At 36.4% G+C, this 24,980-nt stretch overlaps 2 long non-coding RNA genes across 2 annotated transcripts in view; both read right to left on the minus strand.

Annotated features, from left to right (window-relative positions):
• Positions 1–24,980, minus strand: part of LOC110467584 (uncharacterized) — a 44,233-nt gene that overhangs the window by 18,755 nt on the left and 498 nt on the right. The window lies entirely within an intron of this gene.
• LOC144246128 (uncharacterized) lies at positions 1,336–24,783 on the minus strand. The gene is made up of 3 exons (XR_013339812.1): positions 24,693–24,783; positions 21,650–21,749; positions 1,336–1,414 (listed from the first exon to the last, which is right to left on the minus strand). It is a non-coding gene; the product is annotated as an uncharacterized LOC144246128 (long non-coding RNA).

Here is a 24,980-nt window from a genome sequence, read left to right on the forward strand (position 1 = left end):
TTTGCCCATTTGTTTTGTGGAACACAGCAGAGTGTATTTGTGTGACCCGTTATGCTATCAGTGCCAAGAAAGTTTTACTTTTCTGTTTGGCTCTCTTGGCATGCAATCAAGGCCAATTGCCTTTTTGCCTCATAGCTTTTTCTACAGAGATGAAAGTGAAGCCTTACTGACACACACAGGATGGCAGTGTGATCACTGAAACAGCTTCAATCTATTGGTACAGGCATGATTAAGCTTCTCTCTTGTCATTTCCCTTAATGCATGCCAATTTGGCCTTGTCAGTCATTTTATTGAGTTTGACAGGAGCTTTCATCCAAAGAGCATCTCCAGGAGCAATCAAAAAGCACTATGAGTAGGGCTGGACTGGAAGTACTTTTCCTGTACTGAGCAGTCTTTTTGTTCAATTAAAAAAATTAAGCATTCCCCATTACTGAATTGTAAAATGAGTTTTAAATTTTAGACGTGATCAGCACATCCAGAGTAAAAATAAAAAATAAATAATAAAAAAGGCAGTATCCAAGCTAACCTCCTAGTCTTAAAAAGAAACATAGATTTCCTTTAACTTCCAGGTGAAAAAAGAAAATTATTGGGGTTTTTTAGGCAACAAGTTGATCAGAAGGGTTCATTTTGCTTCTGCAACAGCCAATCCCTGATTGTTCTCTGCAGTGCAGCACTATATGTCTTTGAAGAATTTTTTCCATATTGTTAACTGATCTTCAGTGCATTCTGCTGGATATCACTTTGATAAAGATATAACTTGATTGCTGTACCATCAGGCAAATCTGTCTTTAGGTCTGTCCCTTCATTCCTCTTCATCAAAGCTTTATGTATAGAGGGGAAAGTAAAAGCAGGAAAAAACACCAAAAAGACAGTTAAAAATGAGAGTGCTTTTTGGGTCAATTTTTCTGATGGTTAATATTGCATAGCCATTTTGCAAAAAACTGGTCTTCTTGCTGTTCTTTTTCAAAGGGCTTAAGTTAACTGGAAGACACTACAAGTTATTTTTTCATTCATCCAAATGTTTTCCTTCTATTAAGGAAATTTTTGAAGAGTCCAGGTTATCGAGTATCAGGAAATCCTGACTTACATCCCTATTAGATGGAAAATGCCTTTACTGCTCTTTTTTAAAAATTAATTTTTAATTTAATTCCAGTAGAATTAACAAAGGTTGTGAAAAATGTTAGGATTTTTTCATATTGAGAATATAATACTGCCATATGTATTCTCTTTCCTTTTTTCTGTATTTAAAAATGTGGGAAGTTATTGAAAGGACAAGTATCACAGCTGAAGCTGACCTTTGTCTCCTAATGCTTACTGGGGACACAAGCTGAAGACTTGAAGAGGCATTCAATTGTCTGAACCTGTTTCACTGCACAAGACAACTGAAGATATATTTCAGGGTTAATGACTTCCTCTGTTTGAAAGAGAGAGAAAAACAACTCAGAAAGTGACTCCTTCAGGGAATAAAACAGGTTGGAGAGTAGATATGTTTTCTGTTTCTTTTTACATCTTCCAGGGTAAATCTTAAGCAACTCTGAATCTAGCCTTTATAAGACACCCCTGGGATTCTGAATGAAATACAGAGGGCAATGAATAGATAGCCGAGATGAAGAATTAGTCATAACTGAGCCTGTTGTGCAAGAAGAGAAAGTAGTTGAAGTAAAATTAATATTTTTCTTGCAGGATATGTAACGTTTACTCATAATAGGAGAGATTTACTTAGTCTGCTAATCCCTGTGACATTCGTGGTAATAAATAAGGCAGAAAATGCTGATGACATGTCCTCCTTTTTGTGTTTATGGATATGCAGGCATGTCATGCTTACTATGCTTGCAAAGCAACTAAAATGCTGAAAGCACAGGACGGATCCTTCCTGTTTTTAACTTATAGAGGAAGATAATATAACAAGCTTGATTTGGAAAGGAGCCTGAAGTTTTTAATCTTTTGCTCAGTGTCACATGTATGGCTACGAAGATAACTTTGAATATCTGAAACTTTTAATTATCTTTCATTATGACTATAGTAATACATAGGACAATTTCTTGGCTGTTTTTTTTTATAAACTGACAAGCCAGTCCAACATCCCAGAGCAAGTACTGATGCACCTTCCAAAACTGAATGGCAGATGCTGTACTTAACTTTGTTTCTTGTTCTTAAAAGTAGGCTTTGCCAGCTAAGCTTTCTAATAGGAAAAGCTAAACAATATTATTTTGGCTGGTACTATATGTCAGTTATAGATCAACTGTGCTATTTTCTCCTTCCTGAGTTAAGTATTTTTGCAATTCTCCTACACCTTTAACAAGTCCCAACTAGATGAAAACATATTTAAATAGATTTAAGTATTTGTGACTCTAAAACTCACATGGTCAATGTAAAACCAAGTATTATTTACACTTCAATGGAAACAGAATACCTAGAAGAAAAAAAGAATTGCAAAACAAGTAATGTACACATTGCTTTCCATTCCCAGTGATTTCCTAAGCAAGAATAGATAAGGTTTTTCTTATCAATGTTGCAAGGCATCTACAGAGTAGATGATTTAAGCACAGTACTAGTGCTGAAAAATAAGATAAGAAAGCATCTGCACTGGTTTGACAAAGAGCCAGATGGGGTCCAAAGGATTACAACTGTACACAAACAGAAAAGCAGACACTCTTGTAGAATCCTCCCAGCAGAGTTCATAAACATGTGGCTACTGCATGCAGCCATGATTAAACCACTCTCTGCCCCTGAGCTGTCACATCTGGGAGGTAGCACACACTTCTGTGCTTTACACATTGCAAATATCTGTTTCAATGGTTCACTTCTTTGGAGGGCATCCTCCCATTCAAATTCACAAGAGTTCCTTTGATGCTCCATAGGACTGTTATTTTTTTATTTGACTTATCTCTTGCCAAATATCCAGCACCCACTGATGGATTTTCTATAAACTAAGCCCATTCCTGCAGGTAACAGGCACTGCAGAGATAGCCCCCATTATATCACTACCAAGGTGGCTCCAGGTCTCCTCACCCCCTGCTGCTGCAGCTCTCTATCTCCTCTGCAATAGGTAACCTCAGGGGACTCACAACATTTGCCATAACTCAGAAATAGAGCTGGGCACCTGTAGATGGAAATAGATGGTGGAAGAGCCTTATCTGAGGGTTTCTGACATCTGCCAACATTGCACACAGCAAAGTCTTTTTTTTTTTCCCCTGAGACACTATTATTAATGAAGAAAACTGTAAATCTTGTTTCTGCCTTCAAAAAAATATCAAGAGTCAAGTCTACAAATTAAAAGTCTCTTCCACTGAAGTAGCACCGCTAGCACAGTTTAAATTAGGCTATGGCTGGTAGAGAAGAAAATGTGCATATCTATTTATTCTGTCATCTAGATACTTTTACAGTATCTGATAGCAAATTCATTGAAAATACTAAAGGGATTGTAATAAAATAGTTGAATTAAGTTTTCAGGCAAACGAGGGGTCTTGTGAGGTCTTGGGGTCTATTTGGTTTTGATCAAATGTGCAAAGATTTGTTTCTGTAATGAATGTGCAATAAAGCAGATATTGTCTGTAGCATACATTCAAGAGAGATTAATGGTCACATTAACCTTTTTAAAAATGATGAAATAGATATATCTCTTTGTGATTGGTGTGACAGAGCAATAAAAGCATAGTAAAACACCATCCATGTCTGCTGACCATCAAATAAACAAGTAAAATAATCAAAGATTTACATCATGAAAACATGCATATAATATTTGACATGTCATCTAAGCAATTGAGAGGCACAATTAGAGAGGTGATAATAAGATGTTCTGAAAAGTGTTTTAAAATTGTTCCAAAACTAATTTCAGCATCAGAAACATTGGGGCCATTAGCTTTAATAAAATGCATAGACACATCCAAATCAATCTCTTGGAAGGTACTAAACTAAGGAACATTTTTCACCATGTTAGGAATGGCCTTTTATGTTTGGCACTATCTACATAAAGTCAAAGTAAGCTATAATGTGAAAGAAACTGACCAGAAATAAAAATAAAACCTGCTACATTAATGAATATTTTTGCAATTGTCATAGAAGTCAATACCTATCTGTAGTGTTGATTTTATGATCTTTAAAAGCTGGCCTCTTCTTAAGGTAAATATTATTAATATGGCCAGCTTGAAGACACTATTTTCTTTTTGATGTAAGGAACCTTAGAAAAACAGAAAATTCATCAAATACTGTTCATAAATCAATTTCTTTGAAAAAATCATGCCAGCACAATACCTAAAACTCATAAAAATCACCTTATGAATATCTCTGTCAAAACCAAATGCTTAGAAAAGATGAAATCAGAAATTGTTGGGAAGGATGGATAAATATAATTATTCACAATAGTACAGCCAGGATGAAAACAATCTCCCCTACTGGTTGGACAATGCCCTTACCTACAGATAAGTCCAAAAGTCAAATGGACTGTTCTATCTCAACCCCAAAATGTATGGTTCATCCCACACCTGCAACCCTCCCCTGCAACATCAAGTGTCTGTGACCCCATTGGCCCAAGTCTTGTTCCAGCTCACCTTGAAGCCCCCTGATAAGGGGTCTCCGAGGGGCCAGACGCCCTCTTAGACCTTCCCTCTCTCTTGGAACTTCCCCTCTCTTGGATCTCCCCCCTCTTAGATCTTCCACCCTCTCCTCTCCCTTGTCTCTCCCCTCCCCCATCCCCTCATGCCTCGCCACGTGCTGTGTCTGGCACTCCAAACAGGACCTTTCTCCATCCCTAATAAACCTGATATTCTAAGAGCAGCCTTCAGAGATCTCTTGTCTCCATTTATCTAAGCTGTCCTGGAGCCCAGCCTTCCCTACAAGAAATGGCACTTCAGCTGTGTGTACATTGCTACCTACCATGAATAATGTCTCTGTCAGACAGACACTAAAACAATCTGGTCAGAAGAGCAGCTGCCTGGTCTGTGCACCTTCACCTGTTTCACCCATGCTCTTACTTGGACTCATTTCCACTGGACTGGACTTTCCATCAAAGGAACTCAAACTTATAAAGAAATCTCTTCACAGCTGAATTCTTACAGACTGCAAAGAATGGACCAACTTTGAAATGAAAGGTCTGAAAGGCCACAAGAATGGAAATTACGTGCTGTGCCTGGAGGCGTTTCACTGAAATTTTGATGACTGAAGGTCAAACATCTGGTTGAGGGTGGTTGTCTTGGCTCTTCTATAGAAAATAAAAGACACAATGACCTAGAAAATGTGATTCCCCAATTTGTGAGTGTTGACTTAGCCTTTTGCACCATGTCCCATCCTAACTGTCAATTAAGAGGAATGTATGTGAAGAGCAGTCGTCAGTTTGGGGAATTAAAGGAACAAAAATTAATATCTGTTTATAAAAGTAGCTACAGTGGCTTGAGCCTGGCTGAAGGCCAAGCACCCACCAAAGTCTCTCTGTGACTCCCCTCTGCAAATGAAGAGAAGAGAAAACATAATAAAAGGTTCATGAGTTGAGATTAGGATCAGGAGAAATCACTCACTAATTACTATCATTGGTAAAACAGACTCAGCTTGAAGATATTAATTGAATTTATTACTAACAAAACCAGAGCAGAATAATGAGAAGCTACCTAAGACGTCAAAAACACCTTTCCCTCTTCCCTCTCTCATTCCCAGCTCCTAAAGGCAAAATGAATATCAGATCACCAAAACCAATATTTACATAGCAATGTATATGGATTGAAACAAAACTGATTTTTCTTTGTAACTTTATAACAGTGTTGCTACACTGGAATGTTAAAACAATGAGTAAAAAATTTTTGTCACTATTTCTTGCAGAATTACACACTGAGTAGCAGTCTATGTGTAAAAGATCAGTGCTGCATTTCAGTACCTCTCTGTTAAAATTAAATCTCAACAAAAGGACCTTGCAGGAGGTGATGAAAACAAGAAGAAACTGACTGAGTATCTGTAGAGAATTGCATGAGATATTCCCAACAAAAGGGCTATTTTCCACAGTGCTTGCTCCTGTTTTGTGCTCTACAAAAACTCTTTGAAAGTTTCCAAAAGTTTCAACATATTTTTTTACATATTTTAAAAAATAGTCTAAAGTGTCTTCTTTCTTATGTCCTTTTGAGGTAAAAACAAACTGCTGTTAAGGCATAAAAAACTTTAGAAACTCCATCACAAACTTGCAGTATCACATAAGTATATCTAAGTCAACATTTTATAGCATAAGGGACTACCTATGGCTCCTTTCTGCTGATGGTGTTGTCACTAAAATGTGCATTAGTATTGATCACTTATTCTACCATGATCTTCTTGAAGCTAAGTCAGCAGAAAGATAGACCAGAGTGAAACATACCTTTTTCACAGGTAAAAAGGAAAGAATTGCTCATGTGAAATATTGCATTTAAATCCACTGTAAATATTTCCTAGCTCTTGGAAATAATTAATACATATATTTGTATATGTATATTCCTTAAAAAGCTAGCAAATAACAATTTGATAACTGTCAAAACTATTATGCACATTATATGCTGGGAAAAAATAAAGATGTACCATATTTTATGCATTTATTTTATGTTAGCTGATTACTTTTAAATTTTTAAAATTATAATTTCTTTAAATTAAATAATTTCACAAATTTTAAATCTCTTCCATTGGACAATGCCTGTTGCTAATTCATTTCATCTGGATGTTTAATGTGCAATAACCACTCATTCTCTTAGCAATTATTCAGATGGTTGAACTGCTAAAGTATTTCCTTAGAAGTATGGAAAGTAAGGAAGAAAACAATAACATGAAAAGAGTAGGGTCAACAAAAATCATAAAAAAATTAGGAAAGCCTTGCTAGAGGAAGAGATGAAAAACCCAAATGCAGAATGGTTTTGCCTCAAGCAGAACCCTTGGCAGGTATGTCATGAATGTAGGAAATGGGGAGTCTGACAAAACCTGTCCTGAAAACAGCACAGGGTGTTTCCGAATAATTTCAGTACATGTGGGCTTCAGAAGAGGATGCATGTTTCTTGGAGCATCCAGTTGACTATCTTTTTGTCACAGCTGAATGATAACTTGATATCATTCTGTGAACAAAGGCACTATATTGAAAATTTCCATTAAATCTCCACAGTAGCTACCTTCCCACTAAGACCTTTTAACTGATATTGATATTTCAAAGTCTTCTGAAAGAGTTTATGGCTACCTGAAGCATACACCTGCTGTCTAATCCCATAGTTTACATTATAGGCAGCACTTAATTATCTAAAACACATCAGGGAAGGAATTTAGCTATTGCATAAAATATTAATTAAGGATTTCTTCTCACACCAAGCACAATTTACCAGAAAAGGAAAGTTTTTCTGTTCCTCTGTCCCAAATCCTGGGAATTTGTACATTTCACTTTGAACATTAAGGAGTCACAGGAGGATGGGACCTGTAATATCGCAGAGTAATATTTTGTCTCAAAAAGAGCACAGAAAAGATAACAACCACAATAGACACTCACATAAACCCCTGTCAAATGTGTATTTTTAATTAGTGGGTTGACCCTGGCTGGACACCAGGCACCCACCAAAACTTCTCAGTCCCTTGCCTCTGCAACTGGACAGGGAAGAGAAAATGTAACAGAGGGTTCATGAATTGAGCTAAGAAGAGTTCATTGCCCACATACCTTCACAGGCAGAATATCTTCAAATTGGGGATATTCATGGAACTTATTACAAACAAAATGAGAGCCAGATAATGAAAAGTAAAATACATCTTAAAAACACCTTCCCCCCCAGTCCTCCCTCCTTCCCAGGCTCTAAGTCCTCTCCCCCGCAGAGCAAGGAGACAGGGAATGGAGGTTGTCAGTTCCACATAGGTTCCCCTTCTTCCATGTGGGGTGCCTTCTCTAGGAGACAGTTCTCCAAGAATTTCTCCAGTGAGTCCATCCCATGGGCAACAGTTCACAAACTGCTCCAGTGGGGGTCACTCTTCCATGAGGTGCAGTCCTTCAGGCACAACCTGCTCTTGTGTGGGTTCCCCAAAGGGTCACAAATCCTACCAGGAAACCTGCCCCATCATGGGCTCCTCTCTCTATGGGTCTGCAGGTCCCTGCCAGGAGCTGCTCCAGCAGGGGCCTCCCACAGGATCACAGCCTTGTCTCAGGCATCCACCTGCTCTACCATGGGGCTCCTCTATGTACTGCAGGTGGATATCTGGATCCCTGTATCCTTCCACAAGCTGTAGAGGCACAGCTGCTTCATCATGCTTTTCACCAAGGGCTGCAGAGGAACTTCAGCTCTGGTGCCTGGAGCACCTCCTGCCCCTCCTTCTCCTCTGACCTTGGTGTCTGCACAGTTGCTCCTCTCATACATTTCCATCCCACTCATCTTTGGCTACAGTTATATCTGTGCAATAATTTTTTTTGTTTTTATCCTTGTTAAACATGTTATCACAGAGGGATTTTCATCATTTCTAACTGGCCCACTTGACCAGTGGCATGTCAGTCCTGAAGCTGGCTGGCACTGGCTTTGTTGGACATGGAGGAAGATTCTGGCAGCTTCTCACATGAACTGTTGCCTGGAATCAAGAGACAAAACCTTTCAAAACAATATTAAGAATTATAAGATAAAAAGCAGCTCTTTGTATGCATGCATCGCTAAACTGTGAGAGAGGACAGGAAAAGTACTTGAAGCTATGTAACTATATATTAAAAATCTACAAAGCTACAAATCTGAAAAAGGCTAAAAACCTTTAGGTATCAAAACCACCTCTGTAGGCCCTCTGCTACTAAAACCTGGCCATACAACCTCAATACAACTTCCTTCAGCATTTATTATATTTGATAGTTACATGATTAATACAGTACATTATATGGTTACTGATCAATAAGATTACTTGGCTCTCTCAAGTAAGATCACTAAAGTGTAAAGAAAAAGTGCTGGAAACATTCATCCTGCTTTAACCCCTCTGGGCACTGTCCAAATTCATATTTAATGATGTTATAGAATGATTGGCTTTGAAATGACCCTCAAGATCATCAAGTTCCAAGCCTTCTGCCATGGGCAAGGACACCCTCAACTACACCAGGCTGTTCAGAGCCCCATCCTGCCTGGCCTTGAACACAGTCAGGGATGTGGTAACCACAGATTCTCTCAACAATCAACCTCACCATCCTCACAGTAAAGAATTTCTTATTATCTAATCTAAACCTACTGTCTTTCAGTTTGATGCCATTGCCCCTTGTTCTTTCACAATCCATGCTACTACATATCACTATTTACTATGTAAATAGTCTCTCTCCATCTTTCTCATAGGCTCCTTTCAGGTACTGGAAGACTGCAATTAAGTCATCCCACAGTCTTCTCCGGGTTGAACAGTCCAAACTCTCTCAGCCTTTCCCCGTAGAAGAGGTGCTCCAGCTCTTTGATTGTCTTGGTGGCCTGCTCTGGACTTGCTCCAACAGGTCCGTGTCATTCCTGTCCTGGGGCCCCAGGGCTGGATGCAGCACTGCAGAGAGGCTCTCACCAGAGTGGAGCAGAGGGGCAGAATCTCTTCCCTTGACCTGCTGGCCACACTGCTTTGGATGCCAAGGATACAATTATGATTCTGGAATTCTGGTGTGTGTTGCCAGCTCATGTCCAACTTCTAATCTATCCAAGTCCTTCTCCTCATGGCTGTTCTCATCAATATGAAGCCCTCTCAGTTGCTAATGTGAGAACGTCCATGGTTATCACAGATTTTTCTGCACAACTTACAGTTGGTGGAGAGAGCAAAAGTCCCAGTGATTGAACAGAGCATTGTCAATCCACACTATCACTCTTATTTAAAAATACACAAGAGCAGCTGTTTGATCATTCCTCTATCTTGAGCCAATGACTCAATTTGTGAGTAATCTGTAATACAAATGAATGAAACTGCGTGAGACTAAAAGAATTACAGGAAAAAATACAGAATGTGAAGAGAATACTGCAGCTAATGAACTTGGGGCCAAAGGAAAGGTGTCATTTGAAAAGAAGTTCTCAGAGTGAAAAAATGCTGTATACAAATACTGACGTTAAAGGAATCTTTTAACACATAGCACAAGAATTGTGATGAATAGTTGAGAATGAATGTTTCTTCAAATCTCCAAGAAATAAGAAAAATGCTAGAAAAGCCAGTGAGCTTAAAGATCTCTGAGGCTATTGGACATTTCTGGCACATCTCCTGGTGTATTTGTATCATAGCCAGAGTTTGTTCCCTGGTGTGTGCACAATGAACCTTATCTCCCTGCTCTCTCCATGGTTTCCTAATCCTCTCATCTCATCCATAAGCTGGAACAGAAAGCATCAAGCAGAAGATAATGCTATTATGAACATTTTAAGCTGCCACTTGTTTTTCCCACAGGGTATCCCCAAAAATCTGCTCTCTTTTCCTCTATATATTTCCATTTTATAGCTTACTTTCCACTGCCAGGTGTTTGGGGATGCTTATGCCTTTGCTATCCCTGGAGCATACAGTGAATGTATTAATAGTTTACAACTATTTTGATAAATATTTAGAAATATCTTTAATTGGGCAGATTATATCACCAAAAAGGGTTTAGGGAAAGAGCTAGGAGTTGTGGGGACAGGTATAGAAGTAAAAATGTTCTAAGAACTTAAAGAATTTGGGAAGGTGAATGGATAGAATCTTTGAAACAAGTAGGGAAGGAGGACAAAGAAAGAGAACTCAACTGTCAAGTAGTTGCAGGGTCAGGTATATTCTTATGAGCTAGTTCTACATAAATAGTCCAAATAATCCTGAATAACATGCAGAGTAATCAGTTTCAACAAAGATGTTAAATAATTATTAAGAGTTTTCTTCACAGAAAGCCAAAAAAAACACAGTGTAAGAGAAATGGAGCTGACATTTACCACTGGTTCTGTATTAATAATTTTTTAAAAAACTGTTATGTGCATGAATGCATCTTTATATTTTTGAATAATGTTTCCTTTAAATAATTACCATCTATTTTTACGAGTTTCCCCATTCATTTCTTCTCTCTTTTTTTATATTAAGTAAGGTGTTTATAGATTAGCTGGGATTTTTTACTAAGTGTACTGCTCCCTCCTTGTCTGTAAAGTGAGATGAGAGCTTGATGTTTATGTGGTTAAACACGATTTGTGCTTCCTGCCTTTGAGGCACAGCCATAGATCATGCTGTGCTATTTATCTTGCTTACTCTATCTTTTTGTGATGAATTATTAAAATATGCCTGTAAGCATGGAGCCATTTGGAAGAAGGGTCTTACTGGAGAGTAGAACAGATAAAAGCATTGGGATAAAACAAGCAACCCTGCCACCAGGAGATGCAAGCAATATTGCAGAGAAGAAAGAGACCATTTTATCGGTCAAATTCTCCTTACAGCCACACTAGTGAAACCTCAGCTAGTTCAGAGAATACAGCTGCCTGCTTGAATCCATCAGCTGCTTAAAAAACAGCATAGTGACTATCCAAAGGCAAAACTGTCACATGAAGCATGGGAATGTAGTTTACATTGTTAGTATACCTGCAGCAAGACTGAAAGATGACTGTAACAAGAGACCAGTCCAGGAAAAAAAACTCCTTCTGTCTCTGAAGTCTTCATAGAGTTTCTTTTTCATCTCAAGATGGGTAAAGCAGTACAGGATTTTCTCCCAGGGGAGGTACTTGAATGATCATGTCATTGTGTTGAGTGCAAGTATACCTGGCTTTTGAAATAATCAGGAAATAATTTCTTTGTCAAACATTATTACTTCTAAGTTTTTCATTCTCCTTTCAATTATTCTTATTCTATTTCTATTCTCCTTTCTATTATTCTTATTTCTATTATTCTTATTCTATTTCAATAACTACAACTAATTTTGAAAAACTTAAAGCAATACATCAAACTTTTGCAAGCAGTATGTCTCAGATTTTTTGACAAATCTCAGGTAAAAATGCTCAATTATTTTTAAGAAAAATAATCAAAAATAAACATGTTTTTATGCCCTATTAAACTCTTAGAGCCAATTCACCTAGAAGCCCTAAAGCCTGCAGAACATGAAAAGTAAGAGGATTGACAAGAGAAAAAGATCTGCGTTTTCCGTATTTCCTCTATTATATAGCTATTAAAATGAAGTTTGCATATGCTGAACTAACATAGGTCAGAATTTACTGAAAAGATTTGCCTTCCCTGACTATTCCTGTCCTGTGCAGGACATGCACAACTATTTCATTCACCACAGTCATGGTACTCCAAGAGGAAGTTACTGTGTTCTCTTAAGGGAAGGGAGATGCTTTGTCTCCCCCAGGTTCTCCAAGTCACTCCTGAACTCCAGCTGCCAGGAGATAACTTGATGCCTATCCATAATTAAACATGCCTGGAGAGAAAGAACAGAGGCAGAGGCTAGAGCATGAAGAAGCAGACAACTACAGATCATCAGACTGGGACAAGCTAGTTGGAATCAAGAAGTAGAAGACAGTTTAGGAAAAAAAAATAAAGGGAGAAAATAGAATTAATAAAAGCATGAGAAAGAACTGAGGAAGTTACTTGGATCTGTTGGGGTATTTTGTTTGTTTGTTTGTTTGTTTGTTTTTTACCCCTAGTGATAGTTGACCATTACTATATTTTACATGAAAATTAGCTTTCCATAGGTCTGAGAACATGGGTATTTTTCCTGATTGAGCAATCAGGTGAGTTGGACATGAAGAAATCACTGTCAAGATAAAAGAAGATTTTCCATGAAGTTGAAATGGGAGTCCATTTACAGTTCAGATGCCCTTGGGATTAGGCAATAGCTCAGCAAGGTTTCCAGGACTACAGTTTTGCATTTAACTGTTTATGGGCTGTTCAAATGGCTCTTTCAGTATCTGCAAACTTCAGATAACCCAACACACCTTTTCCATTCAACTTCTCCATAGATCTGATAAAATCAAGAAAGCCATGAAATTCTGAGTGGGAGTCATATTATATCATGTAGAAATAAAAGGAAAATAATAACAGGACAGAATTCTCTCAAGAGAAAAGTTTAGAAAGCCTTCAAAGCCCAACAATACCATCAAAAAATAGCTCCTTTTCAATAACTGAATGTAAATATGAAAAGAATTTTTGGTGGTAGTAACTTAACACTCTTGTGAAATGCACCCAGATGTGCTGTAACACATGCAGTGTGTTATACTAATTTCCAGTTTAGTGAATCATATCTATTTCTCTTCTGTCAAAGGTAATAGGAAAACTGGAAAAATAATTCTGTACAAATGGTACTAATGCCTTACTACACAACCTTACATACTACAGATTTTAGATGCAATGAGGTATCCACATTGAAATATTTAATCACCTTGTGAATACCTGAAAGTTTTGCAAGTGTCTCTTTATAACACCAGCTTATGAGGAGTGCAGCTGGAGCTTGCTTGGAATGCAAAAATAAAGAAAAAATGACAGGAAAATGAAACACCTGCAGATGTTAAACAAAGAGACAATAACACCTTGGTCACAGTGTTGTTTTCAGAGTCTACATGGGAACTCAGAGGTGCTCTTGCCAAACTAATATGTTTTAAGTGAAATGGCCTGGAACCCAAAAAATGCATTGCAAATTTTGTAGTAAATTAAAGGCAAGTCAGTTAGCATAGACAGTTTAATTAGCTAAATTCTACAATTTGTAAATACAGAAAAAAACCTAGGCATAATTTCCCGGTAAAGTTCACTGCAAAAGTATGAATAATAAAAGCCAAGCAATTAGATTCCCAAATTAATATATTGCATGCAAAGCTTCAGGTGTATACAGATATGCAAGTAATGCTGCTTCTATGCAGCTAAGCTTAAAACATTTAAATACTCCTTGTTAGGATGTGTTTGCTGCCATTCTTCAAATATGTGCCTTGAATTTCAGTCTAAAACCTATTAACATTCTAAAGAGGCTGCAAACAGATCACATCTCAGAACAAGTATTAGTACTAGTAATAGTGCCCCACACCCTGACCACAGCAGTGTTTGTAGCAATAGCATTTTTCAGTAAGCTTATGTAGTTGTGCAAATGCAGACCTACATCATTTTCATGATGGAGTTCTGAGGGGTTATCTATACTAAGCTAGAAAATCATCAATAAGATGAAGAAATCTGTCAGCAGAATATCTACTTATTCAAAAAAGATGCATCCATTCTTGATTTATTCAATTTTGATACTGCTGTTTTGCCTGAAGGAAATAGAGACAGAAGAAATGGGATGAAGCAGAAGAAATGGGGTGCAGAAAAGAGGAGTAGGGAGGAAAAAAAGGATCCATGTGGATTGGACAAAATTTTAACATAAAATTTGCCAGTAGGCATTTTCTCCATGGAAGACGACATGAGATACAAGAAATGGTGTGTGTAAGCAGGATCTCATAAGGAAATCAGGCCAGGGTTCCCAGCTGATGAAAGAAAATATTACAATTTTATCTCAAATATCCAGTTTAAACTTGATTCCTTTTCCTTTCAAAATGGTGTTCTTACAGACATTTGTATCTATGTTGTCTATGCTGGAAAATGCAAATGGACATTTTTTTGTTGCATTTTTCCTTAGCTCAAACCTACATGATTTCAAGATTATGATTTTACTCTTTCAAGCATATTGAGAGACTAAAAATAACAGTCCCAGAGCCCAGTGTCACAGCTTTCTGACATAAAGGTCCAGCATATCAAAGAAGCCTACATTTTTTTTATATAAAGTCTATTGGATTATATATTTTATCAAAGGGAGCAGGAAAGAAGTGGGGTAAGTCTCTGTCACAAAAGTTTTCTGACATATAGTTAAATGTTTGAACTCTGAAGGTTCAAATAAAGTTTTGTGAAGTTTTCTGTTGAAAACAAACCTTTTCTGAATATTTTATCTGTTTATATTTACTGACAGATAACCTAGAGCTCTTGATTTATGTTGTGTTTGTCAAAGTAAGGAGAGATTCCAACATTTCAGGATTTTTTTCTACCCTGTTTTGTGACGGGCAGAAGTTCATTCAAACAAGCAACATTCAATTCAGTTAGTTTCTGCAAAAGATTGGTTTGATGTCATATACAAGATTGAGCGAATAATTAGTTGTTTATTTTTTCTGCAAATACTGCAGGACATTAATGGAGCAAAGCTGTAAAGTTAGTCTCCCTTGCCTGCCATTAAAATGCTTTTGTTTGAAAGAACAAGTAATCTCATCACTATCTAAATACTTATATAATACTTAGAAACAAGTCATATAGAAAATAATTATTTTGAATTAATAAACACATAACTTTATATATTATCAACCAAGCTTTTACACTCTATTATTTGTAAAAAATATGCACTTGGAAGAGTGTTTAGGGTTTTTTTTTTAATCTTCTGCATTGTTAAAGATAAAATCCAAATAATGAATACTTTCATCACCTTAATAAGATCCTGGCTTTGCTGGAAGCAGAAATCTTAATTCTGGAAACCCATAACCATTGCTTTAGTATTATTCCCTCTGGGTGTTGTTTCCTCTCAGTATACTTGCAGTTAGCATTTTAAGACAAAATCATACCAAAAAAACCCCACCAGACATAGTTTTTCCTTCTTTTCCTTCAAAGAATAGATTGCATCTAAGAAAATATCTTTTCATTTCTAAGTTTAATGTCTATGTCTGTATTTTCATTTTCTAATTTTAAAAAATAACCCTAACTTTTCTGACTACAGAGAATATGAGGACATTTTGGGCATATATTCCCAGACCTATTTGCGATATATATTTCACAGAAAGGATGTGGCCTTTTCAAAAGGAAATAAAAAAGCAGATTGAGCCATACACTTTAATGAAAGAATATTAAAGAACATAGCTGTCCTACAAACCAGCAAGTTTTAGTTACTATACAAGTTGTATGTAATTTTATTTCTTGCAGAAAACTATATCAGATATATAGAAAACTATATCATATAATGGAACTGTTTTACATAAGACCAGTTATATTGAAAGACTTTTTTTTTTTTTTTATGAGGAGTAGTATTTGGTTCTAGAGGGTCTTCATGTGATGGCTTCTATAACCCTAATGGAATGTTATGGTTTCTACCAAAGCAGAACAAGGATTGGTGGCATTTCCATTTTCTTTTTCAGGAAATCAAACATTTAAAGAAATGCAGGTCCCACTAATTCACATCCTGAAAGGACCTCTGGTAACTTCATGCTGTAGTTTTGCTAAGCCCTGATGGGATATTTCAGTGCTGTGTTTGCTAATGCAGCAGCAGTCAAGAGTTAAATGTTATTAAGAACTTCAATAATATAAATAGATAAGGGCTCAGAGTAAGGACTTGACCAGAAAGAAGTGTTTCCAGACTACCTACCCTCTCCAAAGCAACCACTTTTTCTTGTATTCAATCCCAGCTTCATTAATCTGCTCCAGAGCCCATATAAGTGTTCCGTGTTTTGATGCTCCTAACCAGTTATGCTACCATTCCTCTAAAGATGCAGTTCACAAGACTCTTCTTCATTAAGTTTCATATTCACTGGGAAAAAATCAGCTTTAAAAGTAGGGGGATTGAACATGAGCCTTTTCAAAGAGAGAGACACACTAAATTATCTTATTTAAATTATCTAAATTATATCCAAGGTATACGGCAGAGTGCAATATACTTAAGTTTGTATTGTAATCCAGCATTGTTTCTCAAACTGCTAAATTTTATTGGACAAGAACAGAAAAAAGCAATCTGACAATGAGCTGAACAAAAACCTTGTGTTTCTTGGAATGACTGGACCAAATATTATGTGGTATTTTAATATTTGTTACTCTTAGGGTTGCAATACAGGTATTCAACTTTCTAAATAAATTCCCTACCTACTGATAACACTCAATACCCACTTCCTTGAGTAAAGAAACCTTAATAAGCAACTAAAAATATTTTGCCAGGAAAATATGGAAAACTTTTTCTATGTACAATTATGTACATATATGTAAATTTCTACAAACAAGTAGCTGAGTAAAAGGGTGGAGTCTAGCTTCAAACAGTGCCACTTAAATTTTTTTTCCTAAGCAAATACTTGTCCCATGGAAATTTTTGACTAAAGCGTTACTGGTGCTAAGCCATGTGCTGAAGTTTACAACCATATAAATGGTTTGCATTCATTTCAGTAGGGAACCTTTGCTCCTCACAGGAAACTGTCCAAAGAAGACAAAGAGCAAGAGGCACATTGTATCTGTAACATACAGCTCAGCTTCCAAACACTTTCATATGCTGGCTGTCAGTTTGTAACTCCTGCCTTGCTCAGACTGCTGACATAGCACATTAAAAGGAATAAAAGTACAATACATCCTACCAAAAAAGTCCTCACAGTATTCTGGGTGCTTTTCTGAAGGCGTGATCCCGTATCTAGCCCAATCTGTATAAAAAATTCAAATGGCCTGTGGAAAACGAAATAAATAATTTTTAAAACAATTCAATAAAGTTGTAAATGAAATCTACATCTTGAGGAAGAACAATGTGTGGTTCAGATTTCCAACTTTTAATGCAATCCATCCATCACAGCTTAAGAAATGGTTTCCCTGCTTGATCACAGTAGAACTTATTTGTTTCTTTTTCATCACTGCTAGGGTTTTTTTCCCATTCCATTAAGAAAGCTTAATTCCAGCTTGGGCCATTTGATTTTTTTCATAGTATCTTTAAATCTCTGTTGTAATGGAATCAACAGAAGTACTATCTAATCATATTGTTCTGCTATTTATGAAGGTTTATAAATCTCTCTGCAAGTAAATTAGTGTCATATCAAACTGCTGAGCCTGAATTTTGCTGGCAGAGACAGATATAGGGCACTTTTTTTTAGCAAGGAACAGCAAAACCTGTTTTAAAAATAATTCCTCTCTTCCCTCCTAATCCAGTGTATTCAGGAGTAGGACTCTTATGTGGGTCAGCTGCTACTAAGATGAATTCCTTAGGCTGCTGTTTCACAAAGTATATGTCAACTATTAATTTTAACATATTCATTACTGCTAATTTAAAAACCAAAGCATTTAAACTCCTGCTAATATAATTATATTAAATCTTACTGCTTTTCACACACACAAAAACCCCCCAAAACTCTTCAATTACTTTCAACAGAAATCAGCTTCAGTGAAAGAATTAGTAATACCATAACAACAGCAAATCAAAATCTTTCCTTACACAGTGAAGCCCATAAAGGAACATGCAATCCCAGATAACAAGACAAATTTGCTGAAGTGCTCACTGAGCCACTTTCCATCCTTTACCAGCAGTGCTGGCTGATTGGAGAGGCCCCAGTCAAATAAAATTTCACAAATGTGATCCCCATCTCCAAGAAATGTTGGAAGAAGAAGGTGAGAAAGTATAATCCTGTCAACCTGAACTCAGTGCAGGGGAAGCAGATCATTTTGATGCCATCTATCAGTATGCCCAAGATAATCAGGAGCTCAGCCCCAGGGGGTTTATGGAAGGCAGGTCCTGCTTGATTAACCTGATCTTTCTGAGACAAGGTCACCCACTCAGTGGATGAGCAAATGTTAATGGTGGGAATCAATGGTCCTTAAGGCCTTTTCCAACATAAACAATCCTGTGACATAGGATTCTACAAGTTACTTTTAAATAACTATTTAAACTTGTTATTTACACATTAGTATTAAGTATTTGCTGTTCAAACTCTTCCAAACCAAATCCTAGAATTTTTTAATGTGATATGCAGACAATTAACTCTAAAATAATATACTCGGACATGCAACACATACCATCAATCCCAAGCTGCTTTCACACATGTTAAAATTCACTTGGCTGTTGTAGGAAAATAATAAGATTCAATGCACTGCTTTTGCAAAGAAATAGAATGTTTAGGTTTAGATTGGGTTTTAGTTCTGAGTCTTTATGTTTGCTTTGTTTTTAAAATGTCTGATAATGTTCTGGTGTGTTTTGAGTTGTTTGACTTTATATCAAGTTATGAAAACTGTATAGTCACTTCTGAAAATACTTTGCCAGCCTTCACATGGTTTTTATATCTAATGTTTTGCCATTGTGTTGTTGGAATAGGCAGTCCTGCTTTACACAGCTTTATAGATACCTTGAAACGGTTCCTGTTTTACAAGATACTTGGAATTTTTCAGAGTACTCAAATCCCCTGACATTAAAGTTTTTAATGACACTTGGGCATTCTTTCAACATATGATCAAGGGTGAGTAATCAGAATATTTATGACTACTTCAAAACAGGGGCTAGAAAATGAATATAATTTTAAGAGAGAAGATTGGTAGGGTTGAACGAAGTCTACTAAAAAGTTATTAAATCCCTCCTGGTTAAGAGGGAAAGACTAGAAATACTACCATTTCTATTTATAAACTGTTAAGCTCAGGCCCAGATTTGAATAAGTTACAGATAAATTTGTCTGATGTGTTAAGTTCTGTTGTCAAGGCTTACTAACAAATAAAATGCTTCTTTTGCTCCAAAAAATATATTTCCACAAAAATTATTTTAAGTTGTGTACTATGCTGATCAATCACAATAATAGTCCAAGGTTTTCTTTTGGGTAATTCCTGCTAGCATTAAATATTCTTCTAGCACTTGTCTTCAGGGGCGCTGTATATTCCATATACTTCTTTGTTACTCAAAAGATATTCCAGATAATTTTCTTTCACTTCTCTACACGAAGTTCTTTAGTAACACAGTACTGAATATGTAAATTTTCTAATCTGATTATTCAACTGATTATTCCACATACTAACACTGAGGGATGTCTATTATATGGAGACAAATAAACCAGTTTATGTGTATTAATCTTAAATTCTTTATATAGCCAATCTCAGAATTTTTACCTCAGTTATAGCCATTTCTTTAGATAAAACACCCTGGTAATAATTTCCTTCATTTTGAGCTTAACTAGGTTATCAGAGGAGATAGTTAATGAAAATAATGCCATTAACTTAAGCTGAAGTAGGGCCAGGCATTGTATATTCGAAATGAAGCAAAAAAATGTCTCACAACACTACTAATTATACCCTGGGGAAGACTGCATCTGAAATTCATAAGCAATGAATTCTGCTTTATATTTCAGCCATTAAAGTAATGCCGATTAATAAAAAAAATAAAATAAAAAAGTTTGAAACTTTCTACAATAACTTCAGCATTTCAATTGCTTCTCTAAGTGTGTTCATGTGAAAGATGCACAATACTTTTGGTTTTGCTGTTTGATGTTGGTGTTTTACTCCCTTCCTAGATCCCTGAGGGAGATTTCAAATTGTGAGGTAGCAAACTTCACCACATTGTACCTACCACCCACCTCAGTTGGTGGGGAGTACTTTTATATGCTACATTTACTCTAATGATTATGAATTCTTAATAACATGAAAATATATTCTATTTAGGAAACAAGGTGATTATATGCAAACCCAATGCATTCAATGTTTGCAATTCTATAAAGCAAAACCATTCCTTCAGTGTATAGGTCCTAAAACAATTTAAAAAAAAAAAAAAAAAAAACACGCCATTTGTTTTCCTGCCTGTAATGCCAGGGAATGGCTCTGCTTAACCCCTTCAGTTTTGTTAGTCCTGAAGGCAAAGACATATTTTCAAAAATATGAGCAAAGGATTTTTATCACAAGTTTTCTCTTGAAAATTGTGGGATCTGTAATTACTTTGGTACTTTTGAAGCATTACACCTTTTACAATAAAGCCACCAAATCTGAAGAAAAGAATACTACTAAACTATACTAAAGCAACTACAGATTTTCATATAGTTGAGGAAAACAAACACAGTAGAACCAGACCTCCCATTTAGAAATTCAAAATGGCTCAATGGATAAAACAGGAAACTAACAGTAAAAGTTTCTGTATTGCCTTACCACCCAAAGCACCACCATTTCTGATACTGAGAAATGGATTGCTAAGTGCAGTTGCAGAAGAGCTGATTATCCAAAACTACAAAATGTTACAAATGAAGAAGGAAATATGAGGACTACAGCTAATATGAGACATTATTAATAAATATAACAAAACAGGGCCCATAGCAACAAAGGTGCAGTTGACCCAAGCTACTGGAAATGATGTGTTATGGTCATGATTAATATAAACTAGGAGAGGGCCAGCAATTGAAAGAATAGTACTAAAGTTCAGTAATGACCCTCATGAGGTCTCTTCCTTCAGGACCAGAGTAGTAACTATAACACACTGATGCAAAAGTGTGGAAAATTAAAGCCTGGGAAATTAAATAATCACATCAGAGCAACCTGTCCACTACTTGGGCTCTTCTCTGACTAAGGGTGGAAAACAGAATGGGGTGATGAAGGTGAATAGTCATTGCTTTTTCTACCAGTCCTGTAAGCCTAAGGAGCAGGACAGTCAGGCCACTTGCTAAAATACTATTCAGGTTATTGGAGAAGGACACAGGTGGGAAACAATCTGACCTTTCATCTTCCAGTGACTATTTTAGTGATTATTCAGTGAATTCCACAATTGTACCAGAGTGTTCAGATATTTCAGAAAATGTACACATCTAGAATAGCCCTTTCTTTTTGCCTACTAGTTCAACTTGTGTGAGTGGAAAAGCCCTGCTCTTTGATTCTATACTATGAGTGCCTGTCTCAAGTTTCTGGATGGGTTGTATGCTGTCAGTTACTCAGGTATCAGTGCTGCCAGTCAGTGAGAGGAGTTGTCACAAACCAAAGTGCCTTTTGCTAGAACGTGTCATTCATCTCAAGTAACATGGCTGTGAAGGCCAGGAGACCATGCAGTGCAGCTCACCTAATGTGCTAGCACAGCTATGCTGCTTCTGGTACCCAGTCTGATACATGATTCAGCTTTTCCTCAAAGGTTTTAGCCAGAAGAAGGGTCACAGTGCAAACTAAATAAAAACAGACAGTTTCCTTCAGGAAAAAAAACAAACCAAAACAAAACAACAACAAAAAAATAAACCTAACAAAAAAACAAACCCAAAAAAACACAACCCCAAACACTGATCAAGAAATTACATTTGTTGTTTGACAGTTTCAAAAGTTAGGGGTTTTTTTCCATAGGGTAGTGTCCATTACATTTTGCTTACTTATGGGGATATGTTATAAAAACTACAGCTGCTAATTTGCAATATATACTGACATAATGGAAAGTGGCAAACATTCACCATCTTTCCATATTCATGTTGTGTCATGTAATAGTTTTGAAATTGCGATATAACAAACAAATAAGAGATTATGGCAGTAAAATTTTACAACCTGGCTTCAATGAGAAAAAAACAAATAAATAACAGACTGAACATAAGGGACTAGGGTATTTTAAGTTTTAGATTGCTGTTTACAATACTGAAAACAGAAAAAAATGGAGCAACATTTAAATTCATTGCATTTCAGAAGCTTTTAGCTCCAGAGAACTTTAAAAGCAGTACTTTATCTTGAACTTTACTCACATTGACACTAATCTTAGTTCACATGCAACCTCATTCATCAATCTCCCTTTTAATCTTCTATTACAAAAATTGCATCCAATAAGTGTAAACAAATTACTGTCCTTTCAGGTTGGTTTTATTATATCTTATAAAACCTTTATTATTTATTTGGTTATGGAAGTTTGATTTTACAATATTTCTTTCAACTGAAACTATAGAAATATTTTCTGAAACTTGCATTTTCTCTGACTTCCTTTTAAAAAGGAATCAGTCCTTTTTCATTTTGTTCAACTAATTTTTTAAACTTTTGTGAACTCGAGCTTCATTTCTTGCAAACAATCCCACCATATACAATATGCAAATTATTCAGTAAAAAATTATATTCTACTTTTTTAAATCAGATGAATGAATTGAAAGCAAAGCAGTAATCCTAAATCAGTTCTGTATTTAACATCATAAGTACATAGAGTGACATTTTTCTGAAAACAGATATTGTGTGCAAAACTAGGGACATACTAACTCACAACAAATTCTTCTCTTTGTTAAAACATTAGACCTACATTAAACTGTTCAAGAAATGTAGTTTAAATGTCCTTCTCTTGCAGATGAAACAGACTTTAAATCATCTTTGCATAAGGTTATGGGGAGTTCAGCAGCTGCAAGGGGCTGTGGATGTTAGATTGTCACAGTTCAAAGCCACGCTGATCAGAGCCTCAGCAGTAATTTATCAATGCCCTGCTGATTCCAGGAGCGACCAGCTCAATACGCATCTCTTTTCTATGTTCATATGTCAAGATCTACAAGAGGGTTTCTAAATCAGAGTAATCCACCCTTGTCTGTACTCAGGGCATCTGCCAACAGTTTAGATAGTGTCTTTTATCTTAAACTCATTTTATTCTCTTGCTGCATAGAAAAGACTATGGTCACCCTCCTATTCACTAATGAAAGGTTCATTTGGGGATTGGGGATTTTGTCTTCCACAAGTATGTAAATGTTGCTCTGTTATACTGAAAGTCACTGCTCTAACATAAGTTTTTTTTAATAAGGTATAAAATTCTTCTCTCTCCCACTAAAGACTCCTTACTCTTCTTAAATGTTCTTTCTCTTAAGTTTCTGTTCCTGTATAGCTTATTATTGCAGCCCAACCACAGCAGCAAGCTACTAGGTGAACAAGCAGGTGCTAATTGATGCCTACAATAGTTTTTTAGGCAAATCACAAGGGACAAAAAAACCCCAAAAGAAAACAGACAGATGGTAAGGAAGAGACATGCAAGTTCAAATGTTACTGACTTAATTTAAGATTTAGAGGTAATTGTAATTAAATTAATAGCCCTGCAGTAACAATTACAACATACACCTGTCAGATTTTACTCAAAAAAAAATGCATATACATTATTCCAAAGATGACAAATGGATCAGGTTGGATTGTCACTTCATTTTACTTTATTTAGCTCTGGAGCAAAACACCGTTACATCAGGAACATCTAACAACTTTGGTGGCAACAATTCAATGTAGAGTTTGACCTACAATGATCAAGTCTGTGTACCTCAACCTTCATCATATGCTCAGAACTCCGGTGATGTCTTTCAGACTCACAATGCACATATGACCTGGAAATGTACTGCAGGTGTTGTCACTCATACATTGGATAAAGTGGAAAAATACCAAGTTGTTACCAGACTTTTTTAATTTCAAGGTAAAAATTATTTTAATGCTTCCCAATCTGTCAAAATGTTGCAGGAAGAAACTTCTGCTGAGAGTAACAAATACATTGATGCTGTCACACAAACTGGAAAAGAAATTTGTAAAAGTTTCCTGTCCTTCAGTAGTGTGTAGGTGAAGACTGTTAATCTTGAAAATTAAAAGTACTGTATTTGATGGAGTGCACAGAATAGATATGGAACTGTCTCCTGAGAGTTTCCTACCTTCGCAGTTTAAAGCACAGTTATAATCTTGCAGAGCACTCCATTTGGGCTCAAATAATCTCTTATCTTACAGCATTTCAAAATCTAACTGACTAACAATAACCTTACAGAGTTTCAGGCAGTGAACACACTCATCACCTCTTTCAACAGTAAAATGCCAAGCCAAAAATCAACTGTCAGTGCAATTTCACTCACTTCCAGGCATGCATTTGATATGCTGTAAAATGCCAGAATGGAGCTAAATTCTCCCACGATTTTTAAAGGACTAGCTTTTAATCTAGCTTTTAATATTGTAACTAAAATTTTCTTACCTTTTTCCTCATTAGTCATATAATGCTCCAAGGATGTCAAAGCACAGTTATTTTATGAAAGCCTTTAAATGGGAGGCAAACATTACATCAATATCTTAAAGCACAAGTTGCCCTCAGGCTCAAGATCTCCCTTGCTGCAATTCTGGAAGAAGATGCACCTGATTCATACCTTTTGCACTGCCATTAGGTGAGACATAGAAATGTAGAGAGCACAGACTTGCCCTGCCAAGAAGATGGCCAGATGTTGTCACAGATATGGGATATCACAGATTGTTTTATCCACTGTTAAACCTGGCAGTCAAGCAAAAAGTAAAGGCCAGTTCAATCACTTAGATGGTCTCAATTGCATGATCCTGCAGTCCATATATGCACAAGAGTGGCACAAAACAAAGAGAAAAGAGTTCATAAATCAGACCGGCAGCTTTATTTCCACTTTGCACTTAGACTGATCACTGTA

This window comes from Lonchura striata, chromosome 4 (genome assembly GCF_046129695.1).
Source record: "Lonchura striata isolate bLonStr1 chromosome 4, bLonStr1.mat, whole genome shotgun sequence".
NCBI lineage: Eukaryota > Metazoa > Chordata > Aves > Passeriformes > Estrildidae > Lonchura > Lonchura striata.